The sequence below is a fragment of the Simochromis diagramma genome, unplaced genomic scaffold, assembly GCF_900408965.1.
Source record: "Simochromis diagramma unplaced genomic scaffold, fSimDia1.1 OVJJ01000565.1, whole genome shotgun sequence".
In the NCBI taxonomy this organism is placed as follows: Eukaryota; Metazoa; Chordata; class Actinopteri; order Cichliformes; family Cichlidae; genus Simochromis; species Simochromis diagramma.
In genome coordinates this window covers 672,070-692,066 of record NW_024387304.1, presented here as the reverse complement: position 1 = coordinate 692,066, position 19,997 = coordinate 672,070, and the positions used below count along the sequence as shown (strand labels likewise).

At 37.4% G+C, this 19,997-nt stretch overlaps 1 protein-coding gene across 3 annotated transcripts in view; it reads left to right on the top strand.

Moving 5' to 3' along the window:
• Window positions 1-19,997, top strand: part of LOC120716630 (teneurin-3) — an 840,982-nt gene that overhangs the window by 466,858 nt on the left and 354,127 nt on the right. Inside the window, exon 1 of one of the 3 annotated variants that reach the window (XM_040004188.1) lies at window positions 3,468-4,238. The exons of 1 other annotated variant lie outside the window; for it this stretch is intronic. The gene's annotated coding sequence lies outside the window, so the exon portion shown is untranslated. Of the gene's footprint in view, window positions 1-3,467; window positions 4,239-19,997 lie in introns of those variants that run through there. One more of the 3 variants, XM_040004189.1, reaches the window with a different exon arrangement.

Below are 19,997 nucleotides of genomic sequence, written 5' to 3'. Positions count from 1 at the left end.
AAATAAATAAAGACTTTGGCCTAGTCAAAGTTCTGACCTGAACCTGATTGAGATGCTGCAGCATGACTTTTAAAATGCACCTCATGCTTGAAAACCCTCCAGTGTGCCTGAGTTACAACAATTCTGCAAAGATGAGTGGGCCAAAATTCCTTCACAGACTCATTTATTTATTTATCGTTATAGCAAATGCTTGATTGCAGTTGTTGCTGCTAAAGGTGGACCAACAAGTTATTGGATTTAGGGGGCAATCACGTTTTCACACACGGGCATATAGGTATAGATTGTTTCCCCCTTAATAACAAACACCTTCAATTAGAAACTGCATTTTATGTTTACAGGTGTTATTGTTGTCTTATATTGAATTTTTTTTTTGGATGATCTGGAACATTTCAGTGTGACAAACATACAAAAAAAGAAGAAAACAGGAAAGGGGCAAACCACTTTCTTTTACACCACTGTAGGTAGGTGGGCCTGCACTGAATGGATATGGCCTCTAAGTCCTGTGAGGAGTGACTGTCTATAATTCTGCTGTTATGGCACCAGTCCTGGAGTCCATAAACACAGAGGTCCCACCCCTTCTCTTACTGGAATATTTGTTGCGGTCCTGGCGGTATCAGGATTTGCAGATGAAGCCAGAATTCTGTTGCAATCAGTAGACAACACTCCCGGACAAGATGGTTATAGTAAATCTCTAATTGTAGCTCCTGCATTTTATTTGTGAGGATCCTGATGTTGGTGAGAAAGAATGATGGGAGCAGGGATTCATGTTGTTGTTTCGCAGCTGGATGCGGAAGCCAGCTCTGCAGCCCTACGTTTGTTTCCTCTCCCTGCGCTGTCTGTGTCATTTACTGCTCCGAACAACAATACTCTGTGATGTTTGTTTGTGTTGAAGTCTAAAAACAAAAGAAGCCCGAGATTGTCCTGTGTGCAGAAATAAAAGTTATTTAACATATATTTTTATTTTCATTAAGTGGTAGCTTTTGTGAGAGAATTCTGACCAGAGTGAGACGCTGAGACAAAGAATGAAAGCAGACCTTTTTCTGTCCTGCTACTATTGCTAATTATTGAATCCAGCAAACGCTCATCTCTTTTATCCATATGTTCAACTTTGGCATCTTTTCAGTGTTACATGAATACTTTTACACGGTGAGTTTCTGTTGAGTCCTCATGACTTTAACATCCCTCTAACTATCACTGCAGTCTACTATTACAGAGAACAAAACAGCCTCCTGGAGCCAGAGGATTATCTCATGAAATAACTGGGCAACTCAAGCTTGGACCAGAACCAAATGTCAGAACTTATTTTCTGTAGCACTTGACATTTATTTAACACACCATTACTGCATTATTAGCATTCCTGTAAAAGCCAATTCTGCCAAAATTATCTGATAAAGATACCTGCATACAATAAATATTAAGGCTAAACTCTCGTAATTATTTAAGATCTTCCTGTTCAGCCTCACTTAACTAGTAGTTTACCTGCTGATCACAAAATTATAAAAAAGAATTATATAAGTATCTAAAAACAAGCAAAACACTATTGGCCACAAACAAACTCGTATCATCCTCTAAATAAAGAAACAGCTAAGAAATAAAGTCACTGATATCTATCTGTCTAAAAATATTACAAAGGCTTCGGGACTCAAACAAACGATGGTGAGAGCCCGTACTCACAAATAGACAAAATATAATCCACTTTATTGGCCAAGCATGTGTACACATACAAGGAAGTGGGCTGTTTTTTCTTTGCTATCAGCGTAAGTATTTAATGTACGTAATCAAGTTAAGTGATGGTTGCTATCTTTTGTCATTCTTTTTTTTTTTAAAAATCTGAAAACCTCGATTTTAAAATGATTCCACAAAACTAGAACACAAAATATGCATGATGTAATAAAATGCAATGCAGCAGCCCTACACCATGTAACAACCACATCAAATGTTCTGTGTGTTGGATTTTTTTAGTTGTTGGTGTATTTCAAGCTAGTTCTACACTCTGTTTTAAACAGAGTTGTACTGGATAAATATTTTTAATATCGTGTTCATGTTAAGTTTAAGTCCATTCATTATTTAGATTAATTAATTAATATAAGTACAGTATTTAATGCAGGACTTGTGTATTGGATTGTAGTTTAAATAAAACATGTTACAATTTATTTGACACAATATTCAAGAAAAAGAAAAAAATTAAAAAGTATTTTGCTTTGCTTAAATTTCTAACTTATGTATGTTTACTTATTTACAATATTGCAGCAAAAATATATAGTAGTTCAATGACATGCTACAAACTTTGACATATTTGGGTTTTCCCATGAATTAGCTGGTTTTGGAAAACATTATTTTCCAGGATCTCAAGCAGGCTCCATTTAGAGCATGGTAAATGGTAAATGGCCTGTATTTATGCTAATCCACATGCCAAAATGTTATTGTGCTGTGTAATAAACACAATGGAAACCCCAATAAACGCACAAACACACTCTTCTCTGCATAATGAAGCTGTAGTGATTTTGTTACAGTTTTCTGTCTACATCGACTCTTTCTTGCTGAAACTGAGATCAAAGCTACGAGATTTTTTTATTTTTTTACATACACTGTTCAGCGTATATGCAGCCTGTAGACACAGAGCTGGTTGGAAACAGTGTTTCTCGTAACTGCAAATCATTCATAGTATCAGCTGTACGAGATCTAAACTGATGGCAGCAATAATGATCACTTTCCAAATCATGCTCAGCTCCAAAATTTGGCAAAGAATACAGAAATGCAGTAACAGGTTTGGTGATGTACAAGCAGATGGGTTTCTCTGGAATTTTAATATTTTTGGTATTATATATATATATATATATATATATATATATATATATATATATATATATATATATATATATAAGTATTGCAGTGTATGCGTCATAGTCCTCTGTAAGGCAGCTAACTTCACCTACAAACGGCATAATTTGTACGTTTGTAGGTGAAGTTTTTTTTCTTGCAGTGCTAAATTTTAAACATGGGTAGGCTTTGAAACTCTGGCAATTTAAAGATTATCCAGCGGTTCCTAGATTTCATTTCTCTATATAAAGTGTCCATCTCTATATAGTTTTTAATGTCTATTCATATAGTTTGAATGTTAACATTGTGACTGTAACGATATGAGCATGGTAGCGTGCTCAGCTTCCATCTTCTAAACTGAATTATTATTATTATTATTATTATTATTATTTAAGGCAACAGCACCGTAATTGAGTGTCTAAGCCTCCTTGTGATGCTCATGCTCACCCCTCCATCACCTGTTACAGTTCAGTTGTGGCACACAATGACAGCTACCCCCTCCCTCCATGCAGCCCCATTTATATCTAAGCGCGTCCGCACACACACACACACACACACACACACACACACACACACACACACACACACACACACGCTGAGAGTGACTCGCGCACACGCGGACGCCGGCACACCGGTAGAGACGTCAGGATTGGACGCAGCAGGGGATCCCCAGCATTCCATTTCTGCCTCGCTTGGCGTATCATCATCTTTTACCGGGAGGAGATGAGCTCGCGCCGGTTCACACTCGCGGAGGGACGCAGAGGTAGCAGCTGCAGAGGACAGTCTTGTTTCTCCGTTTCACTGGAGCTTGCTCTTCCACTCTCTTTCTCTCTTGTAATAGCTTCCCCATCCTGTGCAACAAACTGTCTGTATTGTAGCTGTCGCGTGCACTGGCCGCCGGGTCAGCGCGAGGAAACAGCGGGGAGCAGAGGGGGAAAGGTGTTTCACCTGCTAGTTGATGTTTTGAAAAGAAAAGGACGTTCGGAATAAAACAGCCACCTCAGATGAACTCTTTGTTAGTTTAGAACAGAAGAGCCCGTCGCTCCATCACTTGGTTTTTTCGCATAGATCTTCTGACATTCAGGCGCGCCTTGCTGCTGGTTTAGACACAGCACCATCGTGCCTCTGTGGGTCGCACGGCGTTTCTTTTTATTACTTAAAATCACAAACAGCGTGGAAAAAGGCGAGATAGTTCCCCGGCCCCCGCAGATTCAACAAAGTAGTGAAATGGTTGGTGCGATGCCTGTAGTTTTCTTAATGATGATTTCCTTTAAATGCTGGGTTCAGCATTAGGATAGAAGAGACGATAGAAAGTGGAAGTTTTTGCCCTTTTTTCCTCAAGTCCAACAAAGCGGCTGCTGCTGTTGTCATAATCTAGAAGAGGAGGACTCCCCCCAACCCCCCCATAGGACGAACAGGTAGGACAGCCCCGATCCCATACCCACTGCCTAGCATGCACATATGTAAAATCATTTCCTTACATCTGCGGCGTGGATCCCATTCTCATCTCAGTTGCTCGTGTGAAACACTGTTTCACTATTTTTCGTCAGTGCGGCACAAAGAACAACAATCAAACCCCACGTGCCTAATACAGTTGTAACTTTTCTAATTGGCTGGCTTGGTTTCCCCTCCGTCGTATACAGTGAGCTGAGCGGAGCCGCTCTAAAAGTTGGTTGAACCGCTTTTCGCCCTGTGCTTTTAAACCAGTTATACGCCGAATGGTGTCAGATGTAGCGGAGAAAAAACTACATTTAAATCATTTCTTTATTAACTGCGCCAGTGACGGTCCTTTCTAATAAACGCAGTGTTGTGAATGAACAGCATACCGTGCTTACTTGAGGACTGAAGTATTGTATACTAAAATAAAAGACAAATAATAGCAGTTAAATGTTTACTGTATCTTTGCTATTTTTATGATATGTTGGGGCACATTTGGGGTTGAAAATAGCTTGGTTTGGTTGAACAAAATAAAATTTAAAAAGCGCAAATAATTCATGAAGAAAAACACATCAATCTGAGTAACACGGGACTGAGAAGTCTTTGTGTCGGGTTTTCACAGGCATCTCCTTCAGTCTTAAACCAAACTCCAGCTGGATTCAGTGCGTTTCCACGAGTGATATTAATATTATATTATTCTTTATTATACATCTTAGAGTTCAAGCAATAGTATACAGTTTGCTGTTTGTAATTAGAACAATTTCCTGTGAATTAAATGTCATTATAATTAAAAGATCCCTGCTCTTAAATCTTCCTGCCGGCACTATGAAAAAACGCTGCGTTATGATGTGTTTTTCCTCATTGTGCTGACTACAAATACAATCCACTCCCTACTTTTGTTATTTGGTACATTTTGAGGAATAGATGCAGAGAGGGAAGGTGTATGCAAAGGCTTGAATGCCTGAGCCAAGCGCTGCCACCAGCGGGATTCTCACTGTAGTGAAGGTTAAAGTGGCAACAAAGACAACAAAGATGAGGGTTTTCCTCCTGCATCATACCTTCTCTATCTATCTATCTATCTATCTATCTATCTATCTATCTATCTATCTATCTATCTATCTATCTATGTGTGTGTGTGTGTGTGTGTGTGTGTAAAGTTTGTTGGTTTTTTGGTTTTTTTTTAGAAAAAGATGTCTTTCTTTTTTTCCATGACCTCGTATTCCTGTGAAGTGGAATTCTGTATTCCTGATTTCTCTTCTTAAAATAGTGAGCATGTGTCCTCGGTATATTTCATGGAAAACTTTTCCATGAAACTCAACTTAATCTTTGTTGCAGCAAAATGCAGCGTTCCAGCTTAGAACTGCAAGTTTTTCCTGTTTCTGCCTGACCTTATGTTCTATGAATGCAGAGGGTGCATTAAGAATAATTAAGTTCAGTTTAATTAAATTATTATTTCCAAATGTCCTCGTGTGCCCTTCAGTACAGCACAATAAACAACAATCAAAGCCCACGAGCCCCACTTAAAACATTACATTTTGTTTCCTTATTTTAAAAATACAAAACCTTATTATTTTTATTTATTGTAATGCGTGTGTATGCAATGCAATTAGTTATAACAAACAGATTAAAGAGCAAGGTAAAACAGCTCTGGAGTATTGCAGCAATTCCCTACATACGAAATACAGTAAGTATTAACTACATGCAACAAGAAGTGTTCGTTCAGTTTTTTTTCATTGTTAGTTTTGTTCAGAGTTCCACAGAAATTCGGGATGACTTTGATCAGCAGCTGTTCCAAAGAATTTCAGCTTCTGTGAAATTTTTGATTTTATAGGCTTTTTTATAGGCTGTCCATCTGGTTCGGTTTATTTTCTTAATATATTCAAAGTTGCACAGCTGTAAAATTAGATACATCTTGGCCAGTTTTTCTTTTGCAGTTTCTCCATTCTTGCACAGCTTACTTAAAAGGTTTGAGGACTTGGCTGGAGGAAGCTGTTTTATCTTTAGGAGGAGGTAAAAATAAAAATAAAAACAAGCTGTTGCTTCAAAGTAGATTTAAAATCCAAATGTGTCTCTTTTACAGAATCTAGGCTTTACTTGAGGTTCCTGTGTGTTCATTTCATTTTGAATTCCCAACCCAGACAAAGCGCTTCACGTTGGGCCTGCACTTATTTAAAATGAATGTACGCTCCAATCAAATAATGTCTTTATTTTCTCTCACTCTCTTTTCTTTTACCTTTTTACTACATATTTATAGTTGCTGCTTATGTTTGTTCTGGATGATCAACGTGTGCAAAACCAGTAAAACCTTTACGTAGGTGGAAACAGAAATTAACATAAAAAGCCAGCAGACAAAATGATGGAATCCCACGTTCCTTATATTACAAGTCGTTGCAGAGGGTAAGAACTCTGCATCTGATATCTTTGTAATTTGGCTCTGTTGCTTGTTAATCCATAATCTTACATCATTTCACCCACTGCAAGTTATATATATGAATAAATGCATCACTTCCCAAATGACTTTATGGTATTCCAGCAGCAGAAACATATGTTGTAGGTCAGGTGTGGAGAGTTTCGTGTCACCATGAGGTACTCCAGTCATGGATGTGGGAAACATAAAGAAATCTGCAGATAGCAGAAACATTTTTAAGATTAGTGTCTGAACATTTTAATTTATAGTTATTGTCATACGTGATACAAGTTGACTGTATTTACCTTAGTTTAGAGTTTAGCTTGCATATGTTGCCATACACATACTCACCAGTGTGTGTTCTGCATGTTCATGTATTTACATCTATGAATACACAACCAGTAAACATACAATAGTTAGTGTAGCAATAGCCTGCTCACCTGCACACACACACACACACACACACACACACACACACACACACACACACACACACACACACACACACACACACACACACACGTTCTCTGATAGTAGCAATAATATTTTATTTTTTGCCAGAAAGTGTGTGTGTGATGTGCCTGTGTATGCTTGACTACTGACATTGACACAGCATAGGTATGCATCTGGTGTGTTCTGAGTGCATATGTACCTTGTGGGATCGTGTGTGTGTGTGTGTGTGTGTGTGTGTGTGTGTGTGTGTGTGTATTTTTGATCATTACTACGAGAGCCCTGAATCTGAAGATTTATCTGTAGTACGTGTGTGTGTGTGTGTGTGTGTGTGTGTGTGTGTGTGTGTGTGTGTGTGTGCACAAATTATCCAAGGAATGCTCAGACTGAAGATCCAGCTGATGAAAGCTACCTGGAACTTTGTAAATGGGCCCTTTGTCAGACTGCAGAACCAGTGTGTGCTTGTGTGGACCTAAAACTGAAATATTAATTGTAATGTATAATAAATATAATGGAAATAAAATGTTTTAGCTTGGATTTGATCAGGAATGCCACATAATAAATTTATATACTATTTGTTTCTAAGCTGTATCCTCAAGCTAGACCCATACTACTAGTTTTAGTCTTTGAACCCATAGATGGGCTGTCAGGTCTTTACTGCAGTCGTGGTCTTGTGTTTATACACAAACACTAAGATAAGTGATCACAATTGAACACAGGTGAGAGGAAGAAATGTAAACATTTATGACAAATACCATCAGATAGCCAAAAGCTGTGTGGTGAAAGTGAGTTTTAAAAGCTTTCTGACAGAGGTTTAAACCAACGACGTTGCAGGTAGCACAGTTAAGTCTTACAGAGTAGAGCTGCTGAATTTTACTGTTTAATGTTGAGGCCATCAGAGACATGTTGTATGTGCGGCTTGCTTTCATCACATCACAGAGGGTTTAATTATAATAATATTACACTAATGTAACTTGACAGTAATTATATAATATAGTTATGGTCATAATGTTACAATCAACATTTCATATATTAAATTTCAAAAAACCAAATAGTCTAGATTAAGAAGGCCGTTGAATCAATTTAATAAAACAACATAGTTACATACAGATTGCAGTTAGAGTTCTGTTAACTGATCAAGCTTCATAAGCTTTATGTGAAGTCCACCTTTCGACGTGTCACTCAAGGCAGACGAGTGTTTTCTCTTTAATCCAGCTGATCTTGTTTTCTTCTTTTTGTAGGATTGATGTTACAGTAACATCAGAATATTACTAAACATGTAGATGACGAACTTTTCAAACCTGCGTTTTTTCTTTTGGTCATTTACGCCTCTCTTGAAGCTTCGTATTGGTGGCACTAATGTAGTAAATGAAGATACTTCATCATTTTTGTAGACTGTGGTTAGATGTAATGTATAATATATAACAGCTATATTATTAATTTTCTAACTCAACTGTCTGGATTTATTAACTTGAGCTAACACCAGGTATATCTTAAAAAAGATCCATGTTTAATAACTTAGAGACTTAAGAGCTTTTTATTGTCATTGTGCAGTTTCTTGCACAGCGAAATTGGGTAGCTGTACCACAAAGGTGCAAAAGTAAGAAGAGAAAACAATATACAACAGGGGAAAAAAATAAATAAAATAAAATAAAAAGCAATATATATGTATACATATATGTGAGTGAAACTATATACATGGTGTATGCGTAATAACGTCGTCCGCCTTATGGAAATAGAAATGAAATATCAGAAAAGTAGGCCAGAAAAGTTGCGTTCCGTCAGGACAAGCAAGGCGAGCAGTGCTTGCCTCGTCAGATCTGAAAATATACATGTCCCAAAGTAAAGCAATCTATCCTTTGATCTCAGACATCGCTGTCATATGTGGATCCAGGCCTTAACTTACTGCCATCTTGTGACCGCAGTTGGGTAATGTCGCTGTGATTATTTCAATTTCATGGCATAGTGTACTCCTCTCTGCCTGTGAGGGTGTGTCCGTCTTCTGTTAACGGCGATGGAGCTGGGCGAGCTGAGAGGCCAGCAGCCTTTTCCTGGTGGTTTGTGCATACACATTGTGACTGTAAACTGATGAGAGACCAGCGAGCCACACAAGATGCCGCTGGCTGAGCTTCCACTGCTCTGAGGTCAGTTACTGGCCGCACTTCATAGGACAGGCAACTAGCATTAGCAAGTAAATGAGCTTCAGCGATTTAGCGCCACAACAGAAAGTTTCCTCTTGCTAATTACCTTGGTCAACATGTGTGATGTAACGAGACGATGGCGTTTGAAAAAGCTGTTAATGACTGCTTTAGCAGATTAGCAAGAAAATCTGTGATGATGATGGAGCGAGGACGGCAACTCTGACCATCTCCATAAACTGGCTCAGCAGCACTTTCAGATTAGCATTTATGAAAATGTATGAAGGTAAAACATTTAACCTCATTTTACATTCATATTTTAATTCTCCCTGGAGATATGAAACCTTTCAATTCAGGTGATTTTTTTGTTATTAATATTTTAATACACTGTGAAAAATCAAGATGTTGCTTGTATTATTTATTTATTTATTTTCAGAAATTCTCACAAGAGGACTGCAAACATATGCTTTGTAGAATATGATGCTGGACATTAAGAAGCATATAGTATTTAAGTATATTAAGTATTTAAAATTACTGCAGTCTTAAACATGTTAAGCAGTTATATTATTTCCATTTAATACTGATTAACACAATTTCACATTTTTGGTAGAACAATTAGTTTTACTTTTGATACTTTATGCACAATTTTCCAATAATAGCTTAATGTGTACTGATGTGTTTTGATCCAGTTTTATTGCTTCGTTTCCTAAAGGAACAGTTTGAACAATTTTCAGGTAATAGTGAATACATTTTGGTAATGTAGTAGATATCTATTCAACCATAGCAGTGATAATATTTTACAATTATTTGGCCAGAAAGTATGTAGTGCAAACAGGAAGTACGGGGACAGGAAGTATGTTTTAATTGATCAAATTATTTTTGTAAAATAGCTGCAGTGGAGGAAGACATTTGTACTTCCTGTCTTCTTGCCTTTCTGTAAAAGTCTCCACTGGGTTACAGATACAACATCAGGAGAAAGAAGACATAAAAGAGAGCTTGGATTCACAGTAGGATGCAGCATTGCTGGGGCCGCACTCTGCAGTCCTTCATGTCGCTGCGAAAACTTCTGATTTAGGAACAAAAAGGATTTCATTATTTTTTGCTGGAAAGATTTTTCTCTCAGTTAATAACAGCATATGTCTGCGTATCAACAGGCTGCTGCTTTGGAATTTTGCTGAAACTCTTGGAATTTAGTTTTAATATCGGGATCCATCAATACACTGTATTTAGACGGAGTTATTATTGTTTTCGACTATATTAAAAGTGTGAAATATTTCATGCACTCACTGATTCGAAACCACACTTTCCGTTTGAGATTCCAAGAGTAAGAGAGACAACGATAGTTAGCAGCTGCATTTGTGATCTTTACAAAATGGCGGATTTTTAACTGGGAAAGAACCAGAATAATGGCAATGATAGAATGTACAGTGGTCTGTGGTGACAGAAAACTGCTGCGCAATTTCTCTTCACAAAGGGTAAAATAATGTTTCTGCTTTTATAAAATGTTTAAAATAAATAGACATTTGTTTTTACTTATTTTAGCACGACTTGGGCTTGAATGAAACACCCACAGTGTGTCTTTGAGTTCCTCCTTTAGGAGAGCTACACACCTTGTGTTGCTTGTTTTATTGCTCCCTGCCCAATTTTACTTGGCATCTGTCATCAAGGATTCACATGCAGACACTCTTGGGTCTGTTATTCCAATAACTCTAAAAGAGGAAACCCAAAGAAACAGTGCTTGGGCCACATGCATCTGCCTTAAAATTAATGATTTGTTTTGTTTTTTCTACTAGAACTAGCATGGCTGCAAGATGCCTTCCATACATCTTCATTTAAAGCATAGTATTGTACTTGTATCTATGTTTACATCAAGTTGGCAGTGCTATAGACGCAATATTTCCACCTTACTGCAAATATTGCCATATCTTTTGGTTTAATAAATATAGCAGCATCACACATTATTATTATTATTATTATTATTATTATTATTATTATAAGATTATGTAAAAATATGTTTTCAAAGATTTTGTATATATACATTTTCCCACTTTGCTCATTATCTTAATGCCTTTAAAATGATGACTTGTATCAGTTGGTTTAATGTGTCCTCTCTGCTTTGTATCACTGCTGAAAACCTTTATAATTAAAAGAAAGAAAGAACTACATTGTCTCCCTTCGGACCCTCAGATTCTCGGCAGTGGTTGCAGATGGTGTGGCTGTTCGTCTCTGCGATGTAATGTGAGATGTGAGAGCTCTGGTTCGGGGTATTACAGCTGAAGCCATGAGCAGTATTTGACATAGATTTGGTCCGCTATGGTCCTCCTCTTCAGGGCATTCTGAAGGGGAAGGCTTGCTCACCTCAAAGGAGCCCTCAGTAGCAGAGGTGTCTGCGATTCTGTGATGCTCTTTGTTTTTCTCTGTCCCAGGGACGTCGGTGAGAGTAACTTGAGCATCACATATCCAGCACGGTTAGATTTTAGAGGCCATGTACATTATGTAGCTCCCATAGGACCACCAGCAATGAGTGAGTAGGAATCAGTAATCCAGCCCTTCTTGTCTGGAAGCAGAAACAATTTAAGGACGTAGCAGGGAATATATTTTCAGGCGTGGAAAGGAGAAATATAAAGATGGGGTTTGATTTAGGTTTTTTGCAGTGTAAAACTATATTATAGAAGAAATACTGAAGGGTGTTTGCTCGTTCTTTCTTACTAACTGGAGCTAAACAGAAGTGTTTCTGTTAGCGTTAGCATGATGGACCCGAGAGTGAGAGTGGTGTGTATGGTGAAAATGACCCTGACTGCACCGGCAAAGAACCTGAAAGAACTTAACATACGTGAAATGTTCATAACCAATTCTGCATAAAAACAGCTCGATTCTGTTTGAGAGGATAAAATCATTCTTCTTCTTCTCATCATCGTTATTATTATTATTACTAGTAGTATATTTTGTAATTTATAAAATATTAATAATGAATATTTTTACTGTCAGTATCAGTATGATTGTGAAATACTGGGCTGTTACCAATATGTGGCTGATAGCTAATCATGGCTGCTCACAGAAACTGCTGGGTTCACGTTTTTTATTATTTCATTTTAAATAGAATTGATTTATTATCATTATTGTTGTTGTTGTTGTTATTATGATTTAATAATTATTTCCTTGCATTGACCATTTCTTGTTATAAGAAACTTTTTGTTTTTCTGTTCATTTAACTAAAAAACGAAAACACATTTATTAAATCTCTTTTTATCTTTACATGCATGAATATCTTGAAAGCTTTTCATTTAACCAGCATGTTTCTGTGGACACACACAGACACACACGCACGCACACACACACACACACACACACACACACACACACACACACACACACACACACACACACACACGTTGAATTTGTCAGGTTTTACAGCTTGATTGCATGACTCTGGCTTGCTGGTTTGTCACATAGAAAATTGTCTCTTTTGTGTTCAGCCAGACTTAAATATGAAAAATCACACTGTAGTATGATTGCATCATGAGAGGTTATACTATGAATAAAGTAAATTAAAAAAAACAACATGCATTTTCAAAAACAATTTTCATGTATCTTTCATTCCTTAATACTTCTCAGCCATGCCTCTTTCTCTGACGCTGATGCTCCGAATTTGACAGAGTAAAATTCACTTTTCAGGTTTAAGTTGACAAATAAGACACAAAATAGATGAATTATTTTTAGTGCATTTTTGAGTCCATAAACCTGTTATTAACTGCATTAATCAGTAAGAGGATTCCTTCTAATGGCACAAATGGGATATAAAGTAATTCTATAACACATTTTCTGATTACCAGTAATCGTATTAAATTGTAATTAAATTGTAATTAAATTGTAACAAAACATTTATTCATTAATAAGAAATTAAAAACACCACTAACTGTTGCACAGTGTAATTCATAAAATATGACTAATATTAAATATCATTGTTTAATCTCATTGTTGATATAAATTCACAGTGTTTATATGCAAATTTTTGTATTTAACAAGTTCAGCAACTTCTACCAAATTTAGTGAAATAGCTTGTTTGTTATTCCAACATCAGTTTTAAAAACCAGGAAGAAACCACTGTCCCATTAAAAAACCAGACCAATTTCTGCTTTCAGGAAAATTATGGGAGATGTAAATCAAACAAAATGAACCAGATTTAACATATTTCTGGACTTGTTTGGGGATTTTTGTTAGTTAGTTTTTGTTTTGTTTTGTTTTTTGTTAAATAGCTCCTCCCACTGTCAGAGATCTGTATTGTTATATATGTGTCACCCTGGGCATACACAATAAATGTATTCCTAATTTAGAAATGAATTTGCCGGACAGTTTATTGCTGGTTATATTTAACAACAAATTTTTTGGTAACGCCGGTAATGGTAACATTTGAAGCGATTTCTTTCCAAAAACAAAGGCGCACATTTGTCACAGATTGTGGTGGTTGCATTGACTTTGCAAGATTTGCAGCGGTCCTGCTTGTCACATTTCACAGGCCATGTCATGGCTACCCAGGGCCACTCTCTTGTCGCATGACTGCATCAAAATGTTCAGGCGATGTCACCTGGGGACTTCAAGAGTTAAAAGTCAGTGTTAAAACTTTGAAAGGAGCTTTCCCCAATGTCTAAAAGGACAGTCAGCCTGGGTTCTTATGATTTTTTTTATAATTTATTAAATGTTTCCAGATTTTTAACAAAAAATATTTTATTTCAGCATTATGTAGTTATCTAGTTAATATTGTTATATTAACTAGATAATATTTAATGTAATAATACACAATAGGGCTGGGCCATATCATACCTTTCACGGTAATACTGGTATAATGTTGGGCAACAATAAGAAAATATTGCGATAGAATATGGGTAAAACGCGCATGCACAGTGCCTTTGTTTTCATACGCACACGGTGGAAAAAGCATGGCGGCGAAGGAGAATGAGGAGGGCGAAAGCGGATCGTTGAATGAAACGGATGAACCAGAACTGGTTTGTAAAAATGCTGCAGCTTCAGTGGTGTGGAACTGGTTTAGCTTTCGTCCGTCAGATACACAACAAAGCACTATTTTTGGTAGAGCATGCTAGCGGGCCGTCGTTATTACCGTGTTGTTTGGAAAATACGGCGCACTTAAAATCAATCCTTTGATTTTTCTGAAAGTCGACAGTGCCCCTTATAATCCCGTGTGCCTTATGTATGAACTCTGGTTGTGTTTACTGACCTCGAAACGACTTTATGTGCACGGCGCTCGAAAATCTGTCAAATGTTTCAGTACGACTTTGCTGAGCTACGAAGCCGCACCGCTTGATGGATTGTTGGAACATTACGGCTATCGTAGGCGGAGCCTCGCGGAGTGATACGTACTGTGCTTCAACATAATGTTACCGTATTGTGTGTGTATAACCTCTTTTTAAGTTTTGTGGATGTTATACATGGTTACGCTGAGGATATGTCGGCCAGTTTCCACTGGAAATGCCTTTTGGTTAAACTGTCAGCAAAGAATTTGCACTGTTACATTTTTATATAACTTTAATGCACATAAAAAACAGCTGCTTGTTTAAGTGGAAATACATTGATGGTTTTTTGCACGAATAAAGTTGTGGAGTTGTAAAGTATTTTGTCTCGTGTCAATTATATCGTCAGTTATATCGTTATTGCAAATTTTCAAATGTATATCGTGATAAATATTTTGGGTCATATCGCCCTGTTCTAATACACAAATACATTCAGCTGTTCTAGAGCTTGGCCGTTAAAGAAGAATGTGCTCTTTCTGCATTTCCAGCGTTGGAAAAAAAGAACAAAATGCTGGAATGCAGTCCCTTTACATTACTTCTCTAGTAGAGAGCACAGAATTAAAATCACCTAATTAAAAGACCTAATGTTGCAACAATGCAAACTGTAAACTTTGGGTGTTGTCTGTATTTCTTGCATGTTATATATTATATTATATTGTATCAGTATATTATATTAAGGTTAAGGTAGACTCTCTTCCTTGGAGTTTTTCCTCCCAGTGTCGCCAAACCTTTTCCTCATAGGGGGTCACATGATTGTTGAGGTTTTATTGTTGAGGTTGAGGTCTTTACCTTACAAAAAGACAACTGTGATTTAGCAGTATATAAATACAGTTTAATTTAACTAAATATTTTTTTGTCTTAGTTTGGCTACGTGCAAACCAATCATGTGTTAGTTACCTGTAATCTTTCATTGTAGAGCTACTCAAATGCATACCAACACTAAGTTATGTGGAAGTCCCAGCATTCATTACTGCAGGGAATGAAATGTCTGCTGCAAAAAGAGCTAAAAAAGCTTTCAAATCTATGTTTGTTTTACTTTTGTTACTGTCACTGTCATGTCTACGATGTTTGTCACCTTTCTGCAGGTGGGAACTTACGGTCACCCCAGGGACTTAGAAAAAAAAAAAATGGGAGGAAAAAAAAATTAGGGAGAAAAAAAAATAGAAGACTTTTGCGAGATCTCGCAAAAGTGCGATCTCGCAGTTTGGAGCTCGCAAATTGCCTCGCAAAACCCAACAATGGCGGCAGCTACTTAGATATTACTCTTTCTGGGTCACAAAATACACTTTTAAGATATTTTGAGGCGTGAATGTAGTTGTGTAAACGTCAGATACCTGCTCGGTTTACAAGACATCACATATTTGCAAAAGAGCTCCGACGTTTTTGGAGATCTGACACCCACTAGCTCGAAGCTAACGGGAGGTCGAGACCTACTACAGCCGGGAGGAACACCGCTTTCCCGGCACATCGTGCCTCGACCTCCCGGTCGGCTTCGAGCTGGCGGCCTCCGAAGAATGCGGCTAAAACTTTTGCGAGCGCTCGCAATACTTATTGCGAGATCTCGCAATACTTTTGCGAGTGCTCGCAAAAGTCCGTCTTAATTTTTTTTTCCTCCCTAATTTTTTTTTTTTCCTCCGTAATTTTTTTTTTCTCCCATGTCCCCTGGGGGGCTCCGTAGGAACTAATTCCTGCTGTAAAATAGTCGTTACTTTCTATGAAATTGTTAGTAGTGCGACATCAGGTTTAATCTGCAGCTTTTCCCACCTTTCACATGTGTTGAAATAGAGCAGAGAGTTGTTCACAGTAGTGAACGGTTTGTGCGGTTGTCTAAAAATGGCTATACCTCCCATTAAATTCTTTCAGCTGATGCAAATTTACTTGAAATCTTGAAAGCTTAGCAACTGTAAAATCCAATGTGAAGCCACTGATTTGAGTTCACATTTGATCTGCTGGCTAAAGATCAAAAAAGGTGCCAATGCACAAATACTTCTGAACTTTGAGAATAAGTGAAATACCAGTTTCTAAAGTGACTGCAGTGTAGTTGGTGCTACAGGCAGAAATGAGTAAGCTGTCTTTTATGGGCTAAAATTGTGGTCATAAATAAAATCTGAAAATTTTATGTTTGCGCGTCTATAGATGAAGATGTGTGTGTGTGTGTGTGCGTGTGTGTGTGTGTGTGTGTGTGTGCGTGCGTGCGTGCGTGTGTGTGTGTGTGTGTGTGTGTGTGTGTGTGTGTGTGTGTGTGTGCGTGCGTGTGTGTGCGTGTGTGTGTGTGTGTAAAAAAGATTTACACAAGTTAAATTTTTTTGTTAAGGTCTGGTTACAGATGAAAGCATAAACTACGTGTAAAACTCTGCGCTCAGGTTCCCTGGCTCTGTGTGAGTTTCAACTTGCAAGTATGAATTTTGACCCGATTTTTCTTCCTTTCACCTGATTGGTCAATGTCATGTCAGCCATAAATGTAACAGTCCAATCAGAGAACAGATGGGTTTGGCTGTCAGAGTGGCGCTTTACCGAGCTTCAGGTCCTGGAAGGGTAAATGCCCTTTCACGTGCCAGCGTTTTCCTTCATCACCACAAAGAAAAAAAAACATTCTGTGCGTGTCTGAGTTCGGTGGACTTTTTGTCACAGGCTTTTTGAGGAGAAATTTATTGTGAGTGAAGAAAAGCTAAATTTGAGTTGCATGCAGCAATGAATTTTGTTCACTCAAATTTAGCTTTTCTTCTCTCAAAATAAATTTCTCCTCAAAATGCAACACTTGCACCTGCAATTTTTTTTTACGTGCGCTCAGAATAGTGGCACAAAAATAACGCCATATCTGTGGACCTCGGCGGGAAAGCAGTGTTGTGAAAATGACACACAGCGTTGAGATGTGGTCGGTCCACCATTCGTTGTTGAAGTGGTGCCCAGACCCAGGAATCAGGAATGGCGCGCTTGACCACATTCCAACGCTTTTCAGCTCAGATGCGTATTTGTAAAAATATGTTTTTACAAACACAAATCTGTTTTGCACACACACAAATTCTCATCTATGAATGCACAAATATACACTTTTCAGATATTTTCGTTTACAAGGTTACAAAACTTTACAGAGTCTGATTTACAAGTACAAAATATTTATGACCACAATTTGAGCACATAGTCTTTATGTAAACACCCTCGCTTATTGGCAGATGCTCCTGTGTTATCAGTAGTGTTGGTCAAGTTACTTGAAAAAACTAATTACTAACTAATTACTGATTACGTCTCCAAAAAAGTAGTAAGTAAGTAGTAGTACACTGCTACTCCCTTTATTCTATTGCACAATACTATGTCACCTTCTAGAATCACCTGCACTGATAGTTAAGTTATTTATTCTCCAGGATATGGTTATATATATTACTTCGTTAGAGTTATTTGATACTATGTCTTGCACTATCCTACTGTATATTACTGTATACTACTATTCTTATTGTATATCTTATATCTTATTCATCTGTTCCTCTGTCTCTCCTGCTGCTTTGAGCATGTACATGACAAAAGAATTTCCCTCGGGATAAATAAAGTTATTCTTATTCTTAGTAAGTAGTAAGTAAATTTTACTTTACTGATTATTTATTAAGTAATTAAGTAATTAGTTACTTAGTTACTTTTTAAAAACATGATACACAACCTGAATAAGTAATGAAGCAATAGACCAATTCTACTTTTTTTGCATAATCCATCATATAAAATTGAATGAAATAAAAAAGTTTCTTTTTAAAAATAGTTTTATTAGTTTTAATCTTTTAACTTTATTGCATAAATGTTAAATTTCTGTTAATGCTACTTCAGTCTTTGACTTGAAGAAATGTGTTTAATATTTAAATTTACTGCATATTCCAGCATGTAAAAAAAATATTTTGTGTGTTTACACTCACATTTTCAAATGCAAGTAAAACACAGCAGAAAGTAAATAAAAACAAAGACTTAGGAGTGATGCAGGCAAAGGTTTGCCCGGTGCCGCAGTGGTCATGACAGTGGAGAGATCTGGGAGTTTCTCTGTGAATTTCACAAACCATGGCGGCGTGCTCGGTGCTTGCTCAGACGTTTAGGGTTTTTTTTATGTATGTAAAAAGAAGTTTTCTTTCCACGCAGAGTGAACAGCGGACGCTAATGTTTTTGTCACTTTTTACGGAATCAAACTCAAAGTAAGGTCAAAACTTCCACGCTAGTGATGGGATTTTTGGCTCTTTGTAGAGAACCGGCTCTTTAGGCTCCGAGCCGGCTCTTCAGGTTGTTTTGTTGCTTTAATTAATTTATTATTAACAATAATATAAAATTATGCACAAAAGGAATTACTAATGTAAAAAAAGTGGTTTTATTTATATATGTTTATATATAAATATATGCGGTGGCCCCTAGAGACAAAGCACGTACAAACTCCAAAACACATTTCTAGCTTTAACTGAACTTCCAAAACAGAGCAACTAGATCACTTAAATTACACAATTGAAAGCATGAAAGCATATGTGTATTGTTTGTGTATTTATACACAAGCACTCATATATATTCAAATGATTTTTAAAAAAAAGTTCATTTACCTGTTACTACCACACACCAAATCTGGTTGTTGGTACTTCCTGGCTTGTGTAGCCACTAGGTAACAAAAGCTCAACACTGCACCTAGCATCCTGGAGCACTTCTGTTGTGTTTTGTACGTGTTTTGAGTTTTTATGTGTTTTGGAGTTTGTACGTGGTCTGTCTCTAGGGGCCACCGTAAATATACTTTTATTTATTCACTCCACATAAAATGTAATAAATAAATCATATAATACAAAAACCAACTATTAACATTTCAACTTTTAACTATTTAAATTTTCAGCTTTTTCCTTTTAAACAAATTTAAAGTGAAACAACACAAAACACTGCAAACCACAACACAATTAAATATAAATTACAATATGAAAACAAAAGAAGATGCACATTCTCTGTCATATGGGCCTGCATGAATAAACTTTCTGAATCCTTTATCATCTGCAACTGAAAATAGTTGTGGATGATTACTATACCTTTCTAATGTGACGTTGTTGTCCCTGGCTCTCTTTCTCTCTCTGTGCTACTGTGAGTGTAACTACCACCCCTCCCCCCTCTGCCCAGCGCAAAGCACAAGGCTCGTGTGCGGAGTGAAGCGGAAAAAAAGTGCGAGAGAGAGAGAGGGTGAGAGAGAGAAAAACCCCACGGCTCGCGATAAGGAGCCGGCTCCCGTCGTTCACGTCAAAGATCCGGCTCTAAGAGCCATTTCGTTCGTGACCGACACATCACTATTCCACGTTTTAAACGCTGCACGCTCATACTCTCTCCCGCACTCCATATTATCCATTGTTGATCTGCACACAGCTGTTGCCACGAACGTCGCACACGCTTACGTCATTGTCACGAGACACTCTCACAAACAAAATCACGGTTTAGTAACGCAGC